Source organism: Protopterus annectens, chromosome 5.part0 (genome assembly GCF_019279795.1).
Source record: "Protopterus annectens isolate FY-2018-M chromosome 5.part0, PAN1.0, whole genome shotgun sequence".
Taxonomy (NCBI): domain Eukaryota; kingdom Metazoa; phylum Chordata; order Ceratodontiformes; family Protopteridae; genus Protopterus; species Protopterus annectens.
Genome location: NC_056735.1, coordinates 1114507503 through 1114525103, shown reverse-complemented (window position 1 = coordinate 1114525103; position 17601 = coordinate 1114507503). Strand labels below are relative to the sequence as shown.

The 17601-nt window shown below is 40.6% G+C and overlaps 1 protein-coding gene and 1 long non-coding RNA gene across 2 annotated transcripts in view; one reads left to right on the top strand and one right to left on the bottom strand.

Moving 5' to 3' along the window:
• LOC122802063 (complement C1q and tumor necrosis factor-related protein 9B-like) overlaps positions 1–17601 on the bottom strand; it is a 273178-nt gene that overhangs the window by 138728 nt on the left and 116849 nt on the right. The window lies entirely within an intron of this gene.
• Positions 1–17601, top strand: part of LOC122802064 — a 123564-nt gene that overhangs the window by 629 nt on the left and 105334 nt on the right. The gene's annotated exons all lie outside the window — the stretch shown is intronic.

Sequence of the window (17601 nt, the reverse complement as noted above, 5' to 3'; positions counted from 1 at the left end):
TGTTGTCTTTGCAGTGGAGTTCTCAATAACTTTTTGCTGAGCTGAATTTATTTTACAGCCTTAATTTTAGTGATATTTCGAATAGCTGAAACACCAGTTTTGTAAGCTTAATTGTTCTTCTATCTTCCATTAATGTGTATTTTCTGGATGTGTTCTTTTTTTTTCTGGTCCAGAAGTGGTGGGGTTTCTAACATGATCTGCAATTACTTGCTGCTGATTCAGTGAGATAGATTCATGGAAGTGAGATTCAATTAATCTAATTTCAATGAAGTATATTATTGTTCCATCTGTTCTGATTGCATTTTGATAACCCTCCCAAAATATTAGCATGAAAAGCACTGAATATCTGGGGGTGAAAGCTTATTTTTTAGTAATTAAGTGGGTTACAGGCAACCAGCATTATTGAGGGTAAATTATTAAATGAATGGGATGTTGCTGAGTCCACTCTAGACTTACTAAAGTACATTACTATAGACTAGTGCTGTTTATCTTGCACTTTCTTAATAATCTCCACACTTGAGCATCGTAATGAATAGCAAGAAGGTAATAGATGGGAACTATAATTCATCATGCATACAGTTAATAGCAATACTGTTCTTTATACATTTCTTACTTACCCATCAAATATTTTATTATTCTGTAGAATTAAAAAGCAAGAACAGTCATTTGAATGTCATTTCTTTTTTGTTGTACAACAATAAAAGTTGTGTTGTGTGATATACATGATGCAGACTACCAAAAAGACAGTTAAGTTATGAAAATAAAAGTTTCACTGGGAAACTGACTAAAGGTGCAAAGTGACTTAATGCAGTAAATTTCTACCAGTGAGTACCTATGTTCCCACTGCCAAAAAATTGTCATACTTCACGGAAGATGTCACCTCACTAAATCTTGTATCTTACTCTTCTCTGGTGCACTTTGTTATGCTGCCTGTTCTGTCTAGTGTACTAGCAGGCTGAAGAAGGAAGGATACCCAAAGAGCTGCTTAAAAATGCTTTGGTGGGTGATAAATAGCTGTTTTAAAGTGGAGATCATACCTGTCCAATTGAGTTGGAGAGGTGACATGCCTGCATAACTATACTGAAGTGAAGAGGTTACCCACATATCTAGGTTGAACAAGGGAGCGGGTGTGGAAACATGGGTTGATGACCCTGAGTAGACCTTCCTTGGTCCTGTGTGTTTATTTTGTTGCAAGGTTTAACCCCTCCTTTTATATCTGCTCTCACCTGGTTTCTCTTAGCTGTGCTCTATGTCCTAATTTCTCATTCAGTCCCTAGACCAGAGGTGTAATAAATAATTCATCTTTTTGAAGGAATACAAAACAGTTGTATGACATTTCACCATATCATTGCATTTTTAGAGGAGTATGTTTAAACACCCACCTAGCTAATGTTTGATGCAGCATTTTCTGCAGTTCAGTTTTTGCTCTAATTATGTAGAAGTATGTACTTGGAAGGAAAGCTGCTGGTGCAGAACTAAGGAAGGAGTGAGCTTCATACATTTGCACATAATTATTGTTTTGGTGGGGGGGGCAACTAATGATTTCTTAGACAAAAATAAGGACAGATTTTAAATATTCTTATCAACTTAGAAACTTGCTAGAGTAACAGAATTTGTTTTAACATGTGTTTTATGAAGGATATGGAGTCTGAAACTCAAATGTCTGTCATTATTTAGTGAATTCAATCCTCAGTGATTTGCCAGAAAACCATACATTTTATGAGGAACAGACCAAAATGTGAGGCTAAAATCTGGACATTTGAGGGGTATGGACCCAGACGGTCCAAGATCAGTTAGCATATTAGACACTTGGAACTCAGATGGGGAAGGGAGGACTGTTGAGGCTTAGACTGTTAGTTTGTCTTCAGGGGAAGGATGTGGAATACACGTCAGAGCAGACTGAAGTTAGATCCCTGGTGGAAACCAGAAAGAATTGCCTGGGTATCTTCCCTGGTAAAGAAGCTGAGACATCCTGATGGATTTCATCTCCCATGGAAATGAGTGAGTGGCAGCCTATCACTGACACCCACTGTACATCCTGTTCAGGAGGACAACAGGGAATGTTTATGAAGTTAAGACTTGCATCAAAACCCCTTTATTGACTGCCAACCCAATCAAATCAAATGGGCTGTCAGACTGTTGCTTAGAATGGAGTGAATGGGTCTGTAGGGTGGTGAGAAGAGAGTCTTGATAGCCAGAGTAGATAAGCCAAAACAAATAAGATGGCTCAGAAGGTGCTAGTAAATTGGAGCATGCTTTGAACTATACTTTTGCTGGGTAGGTGGTTTCTGTATGTATATTTGTAATAAGTATGTTGTGCGTGCACATACTTACCAACATATATACAGGCTTGCACACACAAATAAAGCTGCCCCAACCTACAAAGCTGTGTGACATACATGGTATTGTAGCATTTGATGGAGATCTAAGTGTAAAATAATGCCTTAGCAGCAGTGTCCCTGCCACAGCATAGGCTGTTATGTAGTTCAATGTACAAGTCATTGTGTTTGTGTTATGCCCTCTTGTGAGGTTGCATTTCCAATTAGGTTAGGCAGTTTTGTATTTGTTCCAAGGTGATTTGATATCCCAGTTAAAGTAAGTTAATTTAACATGAAAACAAAACAAAGTAATATTGGATGCGTTAGTGCATAGAGATGCAATATTTTCATACCACTGGATGACACAGGTAGTTTCATAGTTTCATTGTATAGTACTAGGCTATCTGCCCTAGGGCATTTATAAGCCTAGCCAAGGTGTATGTGGCTTTCGCCACCCCATGTAAAGATACAAAAGTGTACAATTTAAATTAAATTTAGTTTACTGTGCCTCTATCTAGCAATGATGCAGAGATGACCCCCGGGGTAAACCTACGATCACCCATCCATTCGTCCAGATTTCTCTTGAAGAGAGTCAGTGAGGGGCTCTGCCTAACATGGACAGGTATCCTGTTCCAGAGTGCGGGAAGCCTTTGGGTTATGAATCTGTCCCTCCAGCATGTCCTATTCATATTTGTGCTGAGGTTTAGATCTTTAGCTCTCGTGGCTCTGATGGATTTGGATTTTTTGAGGTGGAGCATGTCCATTAATTCTGAATTAGACATGGCCTTGTACGTAACGCACAGATCACCTCTGAGCAGGCGGTATGCTACTGAATAGAGCTGGAGCTTTTTCAGTCTGGCAGCATATGACATATGCTGGAGACCCTTGATCCTCTTGGTAAGGTACTTTTGGGGTCTCTCCAGCTGCTGCAGGTGCCGGGTGAGGTACATACCAAATGGGGCATTGCACTCAATCATAGGACTGATAAGGGAGGAATATAAGGGTACAATGACATCCTTTGATCTGGATGTGAATCCCTTCATGATAAGGTGGGCAAGGTAGAAGGTCTTTCTAACCACTTTGGCGACGTGGGTGTCAAATGAGAGGTCACTGTCAACTTGGGTCCCCAGGTCTCTGATTACTTTTTCTGTACTTAATGGATTACCACCTATGTGGTAATTTGTGGGTACTTTGTTTTTTCCAAAGGGGATGACTATACATTTTTTGGCATTTAGTTTAAGGCCATGACTCTGGCACCAGTCGTCTGTTTCTGTGAGGCCCTTCTGGAGGATGCATGTGTCAGCTGGTGTGTCGACTATGGCACCTAGTTTGCAGTCATCTGCGAACTTTGTCAGCCACAACCCCCCTATGTTTGCCTGCACATCTGAGAAATAAATGCCGAACAAGAGGGGTCCCAAGACAAAGCCCTGTGGGACTCCACTTGTGACTGGCTTAGAGTCTGACATAGCTCCAGCTATTCTGACTTTGTGGGTTCTGTCCTTTAGCCAGTTTGCAACCCATCTTGTGACAAAAGGGTTTACATTTAAGCTGTTGAGCTTGTCTATGATGCCTGAGTGGGGTATCGTGTCAAAGGCTTTTGCCAGAATCCAGGTAGGCTGTATGAACTGCTTTGCCTTCATTGATGGCTCTAGTGACTGTTTCAAAAAAGTCCACCAGGTTTAAAAGACAGGATCTGCCTTTTACAAAGCCGAACTGGGTAGGGTCAATTGTCTGTAGGTCCCCAATGTCTTTGTTTATGAGTTCTATAATGATCCTTTCCATAGCTTTGCAGACCAGGCTGGTCAAGCTTATGGGGCGGTAGTTTCCAGGATTTGTAGAGGTGCCACCATTGTGGAGTGGGACCACTGCAGCTGTACGCCAGTGTTCAGGGACGTATCCTGTAGCAAGGCTAATATTAAACAGCATTCTTATGTGCAGGTTTAGCTCCTCTAGGAGTTCACGTAGCACGCAACCCGGGACACTGTCAGGTCCCATGGATGCTGTATTTTTAGCTTTGTCGAGGGCAGCTCTCACCTGGACATCTGAGATTTCAGGGAGGTCGTATTCAGCTGAGATATTTATTTCGTCTTTTGGAGGAGAGGGAGGGGAGAAATTTGCACTGAACCTGTCTGCCAGTATGTTGGCAATATCTGTGGGTTCAGTGTATTTTTTACCATTATGAACTAACTCTGCGCATATCTGAGGGTTTCTGCCCAGGTTTCTAACATAACTAAAGAAGGCCTTGTGATTATCTTTAGTGTCCTTAGCGATTTGTCTCTCGAAGTTGGCCTTTGATGATTTTATTAGCAAATGTAGTTTTTTGCTAGTGCTGATCAGGGTTGCCTTCCCTTTATGGGATTTTTCTCTGTCTTGCAGTAGCTTCCTTCTCTTGTTATAAAGTTTGTTTATGGCTGGGGTCCACCAGATAGGATGTCTGCCTTTGGTGGAAAGGGTCTTGGTTTTATTTGGGATTGCATGATCCATGCATTCTTAGAGATGCCCGTAGAAAGCATTTGTGAAGGATTCAGCAGTGTGGGATGTGGCTTCCACTGGCCCAGGGGGCTTGAAGGATACCATTTCAGTCCTAAGGAGTGTAAAGTCAGCTTTTGAGAAGATTCTCACTGTGGTCTTTTGTGCTGGGGGTGGAGGTGGGATATGAATAACTAGAGTTATTAGTTTATGGTCTGATCTCACTAGTGAGGGGTATACTTCCGGTGTTGAGCATTTTGTCCCCATGTTTCTGATGATCAGGTCAAGTATATTATTTCCCCTTGTGGGGGAGGTGACTAGTTGTTCCATCACATTTGAGTTGATGAATTCCAGGAACCTTTGGGCTAGGGTGTTGGGGCTTGAGTAATGCACCCAGTCTATGTTTGGGTAGTTGAAGTCTCCCAATATGATGGTATTTGGTGAGACATTCATATCTTCCAGTGTCTTCAGGAAGGCTGAATGGAGTTCCTGAAATTGCGAGGGTGGTCTGTAGCATGCTACAAGTTGTATAGCAGTTTTGCCTATGGTTAGTTGCACATGGATAGTCTCCGATGCTTCGTGTGTTGCCACTAACCTGGAGGTGTGGGTGTCTTTAATGAATATGGACACTCCCCCTCCTTTTGTGGCTCAGCCCAGGTTTTGGGGCCGAAATGCATGATACGAGGTATAAACTGGTAGGGCTTGGGTGCTCTCAGGAGCCTTGAACCAGGTTTCAGTTACTGCACAGACATCGATGCTCTCCATACTGAGGAGTGCTTCGAGAGCCTGCATCTTGAGATTTAGACTTCTGGCGTTGAGCAGCATTACCCTTAGTTTTTTTCCTTTATTGTTTTCTAAGGTGGTGGGTTTGTCTTTTGAGCCTTGCCTAACAAAGGCACTATGGGGGTGGCAAGAGCCTTAGCCAATATCCGGAAGCCCAGTGGTGACAGGTGCAAGCCGTCCCTTGCGAAGCAGCGTGGCTTGTCCAGCATGTCACCCCAAGCAGACAGACATTGGATCCCCCTAGAATGACACCAGTAATTGAGCCAATTATTAAAGCTGATCATCTTGTGAGGGCAAGATGCTGCTCAGGGTCATACCGGCCTGGGCTACATAATCAGAGAGCTCCTCTATGTCTCTTTTCATGTAGTCCAAGGAGGTACGTCTCAGGTCATTCACGCTTGCATGGACAATGACGGAGTCATATTTGTACTTGCTTTGGAGTGACCTGAGAGCTTGTGTTATGTGGCGGATCCTAGCTCCCGACAGGCAGCTCACCGTTACCCTCTCTTTGTTCAGCCTGGTATGCGGGACGTCAGTGTGTCTGACTATAGAGTCACCTATTACTAGTGTATCAGGCATGGTGTTTCGCCTTAAGGGCTGTGATTGTTTGACACACTGACTTTGTGTACTATGTGTTGCATGTGCAGAGTTTTGAGGTGGTGTTTTCTTGGATGTCTGCTTTGGGAGCCTCTGTTGTTTCGGTAAGTTTTTTATTAGATCCTCTGAGTATGTCTTTGTGTTATTATGTGTTTGGTTTGCAGTTGTGGTTGGTTTATGTGAGACTGGGTTTGTTGTGTGTGTGGTTACCTTCTCCTCCTGTCTGGTCTTGCTAGTCCTGTGTTGAGAGAGTTCAACCTCCAGTTTGGCTATATAGTTGCATCTCTCACATGTGTTTGTGTTTGTTGGGAGGAAGAGAGGGTTGTCTTTGTACATGAGACAATTGTAACATTGTCTCAGGATTCCCAGATTAACCAGCTGAACTGGAGAGGACGTCAGTAATATACCACTCGACATGCCAGAATAGTATAAGGGGGTGATGTGTAACTGGGTCAGAGAGAGGATTTTGAAGGGAAGTGGGTATTAGTACGGGTTGTAGGTGGATGTAGTGCTTACATTAGTTTAAGGGTGCTTCACTTAAAGGAAAGGTTTTAGGAGCAAGTGCTAGGCTTATGATAAAGCGAATAGACTGATTTTGTTGAAAGTAGAGCTTCCTTAAGGGAAAAATTGAAGTGCAGACTTGGCGGAGCCAGGAATACTTTAAGCTTGTTTAACTGGCGCTGCGCTATGCGCACAATCCTTTAAACAAGGAACTTCAAAAGAGCTGGAAATGGGCCAAAACGACCAATTACTACAAGCTCTTGTGCTGAGTCACTCCTTCAGGGGCAGATAGGCTGCTCAAGGCTCCCCACTCCCACTGGTGAGCAAAGAAACGTCCTTCTATCCAAGTAAGGCAATGGACAACACAGGAACTACACCACAATCCAGAATACAGCAAAGCCTGTATACTGGTCTAAACTAGTCGAGAAAGGCGGGAAAACAAGGATTTTTTTTTTGGTTTTTTTTTTTTTAGGTTAAAAAGTACACAGAAATGCAGGAAAAACAGTAATAAATCACTTACACAGGCTAGCTCACTTTAGTGGGTAGTCTCAACAGTTAAATTTAACAACAAACTTTCGACCAACTGTAACTTAAGTGCAGATAATGTACAATGCAAAAAACAGTTAATAAAGCAGTTTAAACTTGTTCAAAGTAAGAAAAAGAAGATCTCTCAGGTAAAACAGCAAAAAATACTTAGATCAGGAAAGTAGTTGCTTTTCTCAGTTCTCTGCTGCTAGCACAACTCTGCAGGACCACGAGGAGCTGTTTCTGAGTAGTATAGCCAGACAAAATGCTCAGAGGTGGATTTAAAACAGGGAAGTTCAAAAGAGCTGGAAATGGTCCAAAACGACCAATTACTACAAGCTCTTGTGCTGAGGTCACTCCTTCAGGGACAGATAGGCTGCTCAAGGCTCCCCACTCCCACTGGTGAGCAAAGAAACTTCCTTCTATCCAAGTAAGGCAATGGACAACACAGGAACTACACCACAGTCCAGAATACAGCAAAGCCTGTATACTGGTCTAAACTAGTCGAGAAAGGCGGGAAAACAAGGATTTTTTTTTGTTTTTTGTTTTTAGGTTAAAAAGTACACAGAAATGCAGAGAAAACAGTAATAAATCACTTACACAGGCTAGCTAATTTTAGTGGGTAGTCTCAACAGTTAAATTTAACAACAAACTTTCGACCAAATGTAACTTTAAGTGCAGATAATGTACAATGCAAAAAACAGGTAATAAAGCAGTTTAAACTTGTTCAAAGTAAGAAAAGGAAGGTCTCTCAGGTAAAAACAGCAAAATAATACTTAGATCAGGAAAGTCGTCGCTTTTCTCAGTTCTCTGCTGCTAGCACCACTCTGCAGGACCACGAGGAGCTGTTTCTGAGTAGTATAGCCAGACAAAAACGCTCAGGGGCGGATTTTAAACAGGGAACTTCAAAAGAGCTGGAAATGGTCCAAAACGACCAATTACTACACGCTCTTGTGCTGAGTTACTCCTTCAGGGACAGATAGGCTGCTCAAGGCTCCCCACTCCCACTGGTGAGCAAAGAAACTTCCTTCTATCCAAGTAAGGCAATGGACAACACAGGAACAACACCACAGTCCAGAATACAGCAAAGCCTGTATACTGGTCTAAACTAGTCGAGAAAGGTGGTAAAACAAGGATTTTTCGGAGGGGGGGTTTTTTGTTTTTTAGGTTAAAAAGTACACAGAAATGCAGGAAAAACAGTAATAAATCACTTACACAGTCTAACTCACATACTTTTTCATCATTTTGAATCTTGCACTTGCTATGTTTGAAGACCCAGCCATCTACGCCTTGCCAGTCTGAGTGAGTTATTTCTTGTGATTAAGAATGCAAGCATATTCCATTTTATTGAGAAGGAATTATTACTAGCCAACCTTATCAGATTATGATTACATTGTGGTTGAGAAATTCATAGCGTGGTCCAAACAATATTTGTTTACAGCAGTAAACTTTTAACTACCTAGAAAATCTTATTCTGTGGAGCAGTTTGTTAAGAACTGGAAATTGTGTATGTAGAAATAGTTTTTACTCCTAACTGAGTGAAATATGCAGAAAACCTGAGAAAATACTACTTGTGACATTTCATTTGTTCTTATCACAGGGGAAGAGGACTCAGTACATGCAATACTTATGTGTTTCAAGTAAAGGAAGAGAGGGAGAGAATTGTACTAATGAGGCAGACATGATTTCAGGGTTACTACTAGCCAAGGAAAAAAATTGACATTTGTTTTTGTGAGACAATAGGGTCCTGTGAAAAGTTATCAAAGCTTAATTTTACTGATATAAAGGAAATAAGCCAAAGACTGAAGGGGTATTCAAAAATATACAAAGTGCTAAGTACCAGAATCACATGTATTTTTTAATGTCGTTAGTTGAACACAATATGTCAGGTTCTGCATTTTAAGGACATGCTTGGTGCAAAAATATGAACTTAAAATTTAGGCCTAGACATTTTCTGTTACAGAAAATACAAACATAGTAGATCATACTAGATCATGATGCCTATGCTGAGAGTCTGAATACTCCCCCCACATGCACACCGAGAATTTGGTGAGTTATGCTATAGTAAGATGATTTTATGCTGTATAGTAAATGATTGGACAAGCAGCAGATTGCTATAAGGAGGAGATTATAAAAAGAGGGTAGTTGTTGAATTTACCTCAATGGTATAAGTTATGGTGTACTGTAATTACATTAGAACTAACTGAAGTTTATGCAGAAACTGCCCATTTTAAGTATCTTGTAATACCAAGGTAAAATTTTCCATGCTACCTTACAAGTGTATTCAATGCCTTTCTGTGGACATCTGAGGCAGGCCTTGCAGCTGATAAAATCTGTCAGTTAAAACATTAAGTGGGGTTCTCTACTTCCACTATGAGGTGTACCAGCATGTTACGGAACCAGGCGCATGTTCTACTGAAGAAACAGGATGAAGAAGAAGAGATTGAGAGGTGGCTGTGCAGGTGGCAAGGCCACACTACGAACTAGGCAGGGAAAACCTTTAGTCTCTTAAAGAGGGCTAGAGAGGTACTCTGCTTGACATGGAGAGAGTTTATTCCACAGACAGGGGAGTCTTTGGACACAAATGTATCCTGCCCACAAGTTCTAGTAATGTTACAGACCAAGTTAAGGCCTTGCATGCAGATTGTGAGAGGAGTTTTGTCTTACTGATATGCAACAACTCCATCAAGTCTGGGTCTGAAATGTCCTTGTATGCTAGACACGGGTCACCTCTGAGCAGTCTTTGAGACTGAGTAGAGGAACAAACCACAAACTATAAATGAAGGTGAGTGTGTTTGCTGTGGAATATTTTGTTCTGGATTACTGTCACCTTCATTTATAGACTGAGTAGAGGGACAGGGCTTTTAGTCTATCTGTATAGGATAGCTTGTTTGAGACCCTGGATTTTCCTGGTCATGAACCTCTGTGGTCTCTCCAACTGCTGCATGTGCTTAGCAAGGTACATACCAAAGGGGGCACTGTACTTGATAATGGGTCTGATAAGGGAGGAGTACAGGGATGTCCACAATATTGTTCCAGGAAAACTGCTTGTGCATAATATAGTTTGTATACTTTGTCTGCCTCAGTCATCTGCAACATTTTTTTTCTGTTTCCAAACCTCTTTCCTCCATCACACAACTTTAATTTTGTTTTCTGCTATATCTGTGCAGTGAGTCTGCCATTTAACCTGAAATGTTCTGTTGAGGACAGGTCAGATACTAATCTCTGCAAAATAGCACACTGAATCTTTGAGAATATAGCAGGCATGAAAGAATGCATACATGCTGCAGCAGCTATTGTTTCAAGCATCTTGAAAAGACCAAAAAAGAATGCTTTCAGAGGCACATAACTTATCAAAAAACAAAGTTACATTAGCTCACTGATGATGAGTGTCACGTCCCAACAGTCTGTAATCAGCATAAATCTCTTTATTTTTCGCCAATGTTAAATGCTTTCATCTACTAGTCCATAAATGAAAAACAGAGATTTATGCTGATTACAGACTGTTGGGACATGACACTCATTTTATCAGTGAGCTAATTTAACTTTCTGTTTTTTGACAAGTCAGGGTTCACTGATTTACTTTTTTGGTGCTAGGCACTAGCTGAGACACACTTTGCTTTTAACCTAGTAACACACTGTTTTTCCTACACTAAGTATGCACAGCAGAACTGTTTGCTTCCAGGTTAGAAGTATGAACAAGCTATTCAGATGGCAGCTGCTTTTATGAATTCAGGGGGTAGCAGTCAGGGGCTAGTGGTAGTTTTTAGTTTCTGTAGTTATGTCTGTGAATTGTGTATCTACAGGTTTACAGCTTCCTATTCTCTACAAAAAGCAAGTCCTTTTTGTAAATGAGGTCTCAGTATAGCAAGCAACATGCCTCATTTATGATGCACATGTCCCCTTACCACCAGACTAAAACTATCTTTTCTGAAATAAAACTATTGTTATAGTGAGACGGACCACAATGCTTAGTTTAGGCTCATATGAATAGGATATCTAACTTCAGCTACTATAGCAATCAGTTATTCCTTCATGTAAAATCAAGTGAGTCCTGCTGATTTTGCTGATAGTATTAAGTACTAGCAGTCCTTGTTACAGCATCTTTAATTGATGGCAGGTGTGTACCCAAGAAGACTGAATGCTGTAATTAAATCAGAAGGTGGTTCCACAAAGTATTAGTTTAGGGTGTGCATACTTATGCAATTAGTTTATTGGAATATTTCTCATTTTTTATATTTTCCCCCCAACTTATTTGTTTTTTTCAATTGAATGGGTCACATTAAAGGTGGGAAATGTTTTGAAATTATTTATTGTGGTCACATTTTTTTACATCACAAAAACCTAGCACTGTACCAGTGGTGTGTTCACTTTTTATATCCATTGTATATATATCAGCTGAAAACACATAGTTTGTGTCCAGCTTCTTTTGACAGTTTCTTTTTTAATATCTGGAAAAAAGCCATTTGGATAAATATAGAAAAGACCATTATATCAGCGCATTTAAATGTATCTGAAAAGTACCACACTTAAAACATTTAAACTTTTATGTACAAAATTAGAGACAGAGCAAACACAGAATTGGGGGAAAAGCCCCAAATCAGGAAAATATATTTACTGATATTTTCTTAAAATAATTTCTACCTAATGAAAGATAAAGCCAAAGTCCTTAACACATAGTAGTAACACACAACTCCTAACAGGAAGACAGGGAAGAATAAAGAGGACACTAAGTGAATAATTAACTATATACTGCAATGGTTTAATACACCCCAGTGAATCATGCTAGCTTCAGGCTACATCTGCCAAAACAATACTGAGATTATTTAGTTAAACATTCATCTGGGCCTTTTTCAAGGAAGACCTACTTCAGATGGCACCAACTTTTATCTCTTGTGTACTCTGCATCCTTTCTGTAAGATTATACACAGTGTTAAGAGCTGGATAAATAGGTAACTACCCTTATTTGATGCTGGAAGATCAAAAGGCTGTGGATTCTATTCCCACCCCAAAATAGCAGCACAAACTAAATGGCATTTTAAGTCATAAAATGATTTCACACTCTTGAACAAAAGTTGGAGACAAATGTCTAAGATGATGAATACCTTGCTGATCCCAGCAGGAAGACAGGACTGATTATAAAAGTTTTATGACAGGGCAGGGTGCACACGTACACTGAAGATTAATGTTCCATGTTTCTTTTAGTGTACTTTGTTGTGATCATATTTACTGTACCTTCCTAGATAACAGCAGCAGTAAGCAGTCGTGACACATTTATTTAAAACAGCTGTTGATGTGCTTCTTAAAGGGCCTGAATGTGTTTAAGACCATTTAGAGAGGGATTAATGTGTGTATATTTAAAATAAATAAACTTGTATTAGTAATGTTTATATTTTCTTATTTGTTGTACTCTTAACATCTCTCCCAGAACAAGAGGTCTGAGTGTAGTAGTATTTCAGGGAGTGTCATTAGCACAACCACTGCAGTTCCATTCTTTTGGCAGTATTGTCTGTGGGCACCTAAAATTATAAGAAAATGAAAAAAAACATAAGATTTAACATTTTTAGCTAGGGTAGAATGCTTGGGCTTACATTACAATAATCTAAAAATAAATAAGCAGGCAGCGTACCATACATTGTGTTAAATCAGTATCTGTGGTACTTCAGAATCAGACTCCGTACATGTAAAATGGAATGCGTGGAATATCATTTCTGTTTATTGGTCCGGGACTGGTACTCTTAGATTTGCTTAAGCTTTTTGGTTCTGCTCCATATGTGTCCTCCTTTTCTGGAAAATTACGCAATTGCTTAAAATATTTTGTGCATAGAAATAAGGAAATGACTGCATTTGAGTGCTTGACTATGACAATGGTTACAGTATGATGGTATTTTGTATGTCTGTTGGGCCATTTTGTATCATTTGTGTGCCAGAAATAGGTGTCTGCAATAATAGCCTGTAGTTTACATCCACAGAAATCAATAGCATTAAACACACACACACACACACACACACACACACACAAACAAAATCTCTCTCTCTCTCTCTCTCACTTCACTTGGTGGTGGCAGCGACTATAAGATCACGTGCAAGTTCTTTGCTAATGAGATGTGAAAGAAATACAATAATGTAACCATGATGATTTATTTTACTTAAACAATGTAGGCTGACAACAATTTCTCTGGGTAGATAGTGAGTTGGACTGGGGGCCAATGCCTGTGTGAATAGCTGCAGTTTTGCTTTGCAAGAGTAATGTTGATTTCACTGAAGTAAGATCAACCAGCTTTATGGGGGGGGGGGGTATACTCACCTTCATGACAGTGTTTTTTTGTGCCTTTAACCTGACAAGATCAAGTCGTATACTGTGGTTGGGGCTGTGTGTGACTGAACAAATGGCCCTGATGCTTACTGTTTTAAGTTTAGCTTTGCAAAAGTATGTCTGTACTTTAAGATGACTGTACAATAATTAGCAAGCTTGAGTAGTTCATGAATGTTTCATATCTGTTCATTCTCTATACTGAATGTTTATTTAATATGTTGAGCTTTTCTTCCTGGACATTGACAATAACAAGGGAGTTTTGTTTTATAAGACAGTATTGCATTGTGGAAACGCAAGTAAATAAAAGTAAAATGCATGAAATGTTACTTGTTGACAGAACCATTAGTCACAGCTTGGAAGTATGCAACGCAGCTGTTACTGTTTGTACTTTAATCCTGACAGGTAAAAAGCAGCTACGTTACTTGGGTAATGGGGGGTGTTTGTGAATTCATTGAGGTGACTGGCCTTGTTTACTGTCTAAATTATCTTAATTATGGCTTTGCAAGATAACTGTATTTGGGTGAAGTCGGCTGCTTTGTCAAACTAAGTGGGGGGGGGGGCTATTTGAAAATGAAATGATTGACCCCACTACTAACTGTTAAGATGCAGCTGGATGGAGTGAGATGGAGTGAGTAAAAGTGCTGACCTCTGGATAATTATGTAAAAGATGCAGTTACATTACTGTTTTGCTCACTGATTTCAGAGGTTCAAGCCAGGTAGCCTATTGGGATGGGATGGGGATCATGTCAGTGTGAGAATGAAATAACTGGCCTTTTACTGTTGTAATTCTGTGTCCTTTTACTGTTGTAATTCTGGCTTTGCAAAACTAATGTGTCTGGGGGAGTAAGCAATATGCATACAGGCTGTGACTATTGTCTCTGTGCAGAACATGTATTTTGATGCTGGAAGGATCAAAGCAGAAACTGTAGTGGTGGTCAATGAAATGACTGCCCCTATTTTATTTTTAGTCCTGCAAAGCCAGAATTAAGACAGAATGCAAGTTGTGACAGTGTGTGCATCACAAATGCATTATTATAGTCTTTTAAATCCTGGCAAGGCCAAGCCAGATAGTTGGTAGGTCATGGCTGTGGCAGACTGTCAATGAAATGAGTGTTGTTTCTGAAGCTGTACTTTAACATGTATACAACAGTGGCACTTAAATCATTTCTGCAATATCTTCATTTCAGAGTTACAACAACTACGATAACCAGAATGAGTGAGCAGAGTGTTACAGTGGCCTATCTGAAATCTATTAATTTTAAAGAGTTGACTCTTAATGAGAAGTTAAGAATCAAGAGGACTGGAAGACCCACACCTGATCTGAAGATAGAGTCTCCAAGTACAAGTAGGTCAAGAACATACACACACAGCTTCAACAGGTCAGTGTATGACAAACACACCTGGATCTGTGGTTGTGAGGAAACAAACAGCTTGTACTGCTTCCCATGTTTGTTGTTTGGTGGAGAGGATGCCTGGACATCAAAGGGTATGGATGACCTGAAGAGACTGGAAGACAAATCCAGAAAGCATGAACAGTCTGCTAAACATTTTGACAACCAAATGAGTCTAGCAGTGTTGGGAACTGTGGATATCAGGTCTCAGTTAAGTAGTGGATACCAGTTATCAGTAGAAAGACACAACAAGAAAGTGGAAGAAAATCATCATGTTCTATCACTTATAATAGACTGCATCAAGCTGTGTGCTGAAGAAGAAGTTGCTTTAAGAGGCCATGATGAGTCTGAAGAGTCATTGAATGCAGGAATGTTCTGGAAACTGGTAGACTTCGGCTGCAAGTTTGGTCAGAAGTTGGCTGAACACTTGACAACTTCAACTGTTTTTAAAGGAACATCAAAAACTGTTCAAAATGAACTCCTGGACTGCATGCTAACAGTATGCAGAGAAGAAATAAAAAAGGAGATTCGTACTGCAAAACTTGTAGCAGTAATTGCAGATGAAACCACTGGTTTTGCTGGGATATGGCAAATTGCTGTTGTGTTCCGTTACGTTGTCAATGGACAGGTGTTGGAACGTTTTTGAGGATACTTTACACCATCTGGACAGACAGCAGGACATATTGCTGGTGTGATAAAACAACAGTTGAAGGAAGTAGTGGGAGACCAGCATGAAAAAGTGATTGCTCAGAGTTATGATGGTGCATCTGTTATGAGTGGTGTTCAGCATGGGGTCCAGGCCATCATAAGAGAAGAGTTTAAATATGCCTACTATGTACACTGCTATGCCCACCAACTTAATCTGGTAATGCAAAGAGCCACACAACAGAATACTGAAGCAAGGACATTTGTTTTAACACTTGGTGGAATTCCAGCCTTTTTCAGTCGTTCAGTTCAAAGACAAACTGCTCTGGATAGTATAGTATCACGACGCATGCCAAGAGTGTCAGGAACATGGTGGAATTTTAACATCCATACTGTAAATGCAGTGTACGAGAACTTGGAGTCGCTGGCAGAGTGCTTTACTTATTTGTACAAGTGTCCTACATCTGCTGCAGCAACTGTACTGGAAGCAAATGGGCTACTGCGAACAGCTGAAGATGATGAATTTAAATTTTGGCTTACTGTTTTCCATTGTATAATGCCCCATGTTGACATTCTGTACAGGCAACTTCAGTGTCGTACCACAGATGCAACCGCTGTTGAAAAGGATGTGCATACATTTTTGAATGAAATTGACAGTGTCAGATTGGGTATCGACGGTATTGCAGAACAATATCTACAGACGGAGAACATCCTGCCAAAACGTAGATGAGAGCCATCAGCTTCCCAACCACTGCATGAGACATTGTCAATTGCTGCAAAGGAAGTGTGTGATGTCATAAAGTTCCAGGCAACATCATGATTTCAACAAACCATCTTCAAGCTTCTCAGTTACTTCTGCCTGGAAAGTTTTCAACATACAGAAGAGAGTTTCCAGAAAATCTATTCACAGCAACAATAGACAACTATCCATTCCTGTTGAGGGAACAACTTAGAACAGAACTTGGAGTGGTGTATCAACGTGAAGACTTTACAGCAACTGGCAGTGCAGTCCAGATGTTAAAATTATTGTTGGACAACTCCTTAACCCGTGTGTTTTCACAGATTTACAATGTGTTGTTAATTATAGCCACCACACCAATGTCAACTGCTGAGGCAGAAAGGTGTTTCTCAACATTGAAAAGAATTAAAACTTTTCTTTGTTGTACAATGGGGCAAGATAGATTGAATGCTTTGGCTATGATTTCCATAGGAAAGGAGTTAACGCAGAGCATAACTAACTTCAACCAAAGAGTTATTGATTTGTTTGCACAAAATAAAGACAGACGAATGGACTTTATCTATAAGTAACAGAGGAACACAATACACAGCGGAACACAAGAGGCACTTATTTGGTACTATACTACAAGCACTTATGTAACCCAGCCACTGGGGATGCACAAGCCACTGCATTTCTTCGTGCCGGTCCCAAGCCTGGATAAATGGGGTGGGTTACGTCAGGAAGGGCATCCAATATAACCTCTGCCAAATGACATGTGGGACAACAATACAGATTTTGATACCGGATTGGTCGAGGCCCGGGTTAACAATGACCACCACCAGTACTGTTAGCCAACAGGGCGCTGGCAGAAATTGGGGGCGGCTACTGTTGGCTCTAGGAGAAGAGGGGGAAGGCGTGCCCAAAGGCGAGATTGTGTTAATTTGGACATGTGCAGAGGAGGGAGGCTGGGTATATTGGGAGAAGGATGCTAAGGATGGAGCTGCCAGGGAAGAAAAGAGGAAGGACTCGTAAGGTTAGATTTATGGATGTGGTAGAGGAAGTGATGTGGTGACAGAGCAAAATGCAGAGGACAGGAAGAAATAGAAACAGATCTGATGTGGCAAACCCCTAACAGGAACAACTGAAAGACTACAAGCACTTATTTGGAACCAGGTGGGGGTTACGTGAATAGTATTTGCTTGGGAAACTTTAAACTGTCCCTTTTCAGCCTCCATGAGAAAGGGGGGGGAAGAAATCCAGTATGACCTGATGCGTTCGAGACCACAGCTTCTCCTCAGGTGCAGAAACAGAGTACGAAGTACTGTTTGCAGTATACCG